Raw genomic sequence first — 2,643 nt, forward strand, 5'->3', positions numbered from 1 at the left:
TCATTACTATCCGATTTAAAATAGTCAAGAGCTAGAAAATATTCAAGTGCCCAACAACAGATAAACAGAGAGGATCAAGAGATCATGGATGTTTATATGCAATGGAAAACCAACAATTAGCGAGGGTTGGGAATGGTGATGGGCAGAGCCATAGTACAGAGGGAAGGCCTCTTGCCTTCCACACAGCCTCAGGCTCAGATTAAATCTCCAGCACCCCATATGGTCCCATGAGCACTACCAGAAGTGATCCCTGAAAGCAGAGCCAGGAATAAGTCTTGAGCATTGACAAGGTGTGGCCCGCTTCAAAAAAAAAATACTCAAATACCAAAACCATAAAAGTCTTTCAATTTCACAGCTGAATGAAACTGGATTTTTATATTCTCTGAGTCTTGGCCGCTGATGGGATTACACGGCTATAAAATCCAGATCCCGGACGAGAACAGTGCAGTCTTCTGCCCCCGCGCCTGGATGTTCCTTCCCAGAGCCCCTTGGAGGGGAGCGGGTTGAGCTTTCCTCCCCGCCCCGACCAGGGCTCCGGCAGCCGAAGACCTCCAGGACCAGCCACCACCATGCTGAGACCACTCTCCGCACACATGAAGGTACTGGCAGAGGGACAAAGCCACGCGGGTTCCGGGGCCGAGACCTCCAAGCCTACTCGAATTGGAGTCGAGCATCTTCCACCCAGATCCTCCAAATTCCAGTAGGCGGGGGTCACACCCACCACCTGGCCCCCTGGCGCCGTGTAATCCCATCAGCGGCCAAGACTCAGAGACTATAAAATCCAGATTTCGGAACCGCACGGCCGCATTTGCGGCGGCGCGACATCTTATCAGAACTTTTTTTTATGACATCTTATTGCCTTATTACTACTTTGGACAAACTTGCAGTCTATCGAATGTAGCCTGCCCACAGGGCAGAGTCTGGCAAACTCCCCGTGGCGTACCAAATATGCCAGATACCAGTAACAATGATGGGTCTCATTCTCCTAAATAGCCTTGAATATAATCTCAGGGCTAGGATGAAAGAGACGTTACTGGGGCCTGCTCGAGGCAATCGACGAATAACAGGATGATGAAAAAATGAAAAATGAAATGAAACTGGACAATATCACATTACATGAACTCAGCCAGACACAAAAGTACAAATATTAAATAACCTCACTTGTGTACGGAATATAGAGACAAAACACAAGGGGATAGACAAAGGCCAGTGTAAACAGACTCAGACTCTCCAACAGAACTTATCTACCAGCAAGAGGGGAGTAGTAGACAAGGTGGAAAAATGAGATAATATATTTCTCTTTTTCTTCTTTTCATTCTTTGCCATATACCATGGTGTTCAGAGCTTACTTCTGGTTCTTCCTTCAGGGATAACTTCAGGGTGAAGTTTGGGGGACTATAAGGGGTGACAGGGATCTAACCTGGGTCACATGCAAGGCAAGTGTTCAGACCACTGTGCTTTCTCTCTCCAGTCTCCAGATTATGTATTTAAATAGCACAAATATTAATGCTATTGCAAATTGTTACACCTCAAGTAATGCAAATGAGACCTATTTATTTGATTTCTATATAGACGTATATTTATATATGTTTATGCATATTCACTAGAGTAACAATTATTCATAAAAAGAAAACCTGATGATTAGTGATAAAGTTGATAGAGCTTGAGACTATTACACTAAGTAAAATAAGCAAAGAAAATATTGTATACCTCACTATTGAGATCACTATGTGGAGCCTAAATCAAATGAATTCAAAGTAGAGAATAGATAGTTGACAGACAGATGAGTGATATGGGTAAAGTTGGTCAAAAAGAAAAAAGCTACTTAAAGATTTTTAAAAATCTCAGTGATACAAGATATACCATGATCAGTATAGTTACCAATATTATATCATATATTTTAAAACTAAGAGAACATACATGAAAAGCTCTCATCCCCTAAAATGTCTATTACTGTCAATAAATGTTAATAAACCTGTAGTGCTAATTCTGCAAAATATAAAATCTTTGCTACTTAGCTAAAATTAGCTAAAATTAATATACTATATGTGAATTAATCACTGTCACTGTCACTGTCCTCCCATTGTTCATTGATTTGCTCGAGCGGGCACCAGTAACATGTGGACGGGATACTCTTAGTAGCTTGCTGGGCTCTCCGAGAGAGGAGGAGGAATCAAACCTGGGTGCATACAAGGCAAAATCCCTACCTGCTATGCTATCGCTTCAGCCCATGTGAATCAGTATATTATAAAAAATAAAGAACAAAGACTAACTCTTAAACCATATAAACTAAAGCCTTATTTGCATATTCTAAAATTGCATATATAAGTAAAAGCAGCCAAACTGAAAAGACTATAGATGGCAAGATTCCAAATATATATTCAAGTAAAGGTAACACTATTAAATTCATGGGACAGAAATCAGTTTTAACAAGATTTAATGGAAGAGAGAAAGATGAATTGGTGGAGCACAGCAGATTTTTAGGTCATTGAATTTATTCATTTATTATATTCTAATGGTGGACATATGTCATCATACAATTGTTGAAACCTATAGTATGCACTCCAGTGTGATGTGATTGGTGCTTTCTTGTCTCGGTCAGACCAATGATGTCATACTTGATCTTTCGGGCTTGTATCATCA

This window comes from Sorex fumeus, unplaced genomic scaffold, assembly GCF_029834395.1.
Source record: "Sorex fumeus unplaced genomic scaffold, SorFum_2.1 ptg000054l, whole genome shotgun sequence".
In the NCBI taxonomy this organism is placed as follows: domain Eukaryota; kingdom Metazoa; phylum Chordata; class Mammalia; order Eulipotyphla; family Soricidae; genus Sorex; species Sorex fumeus.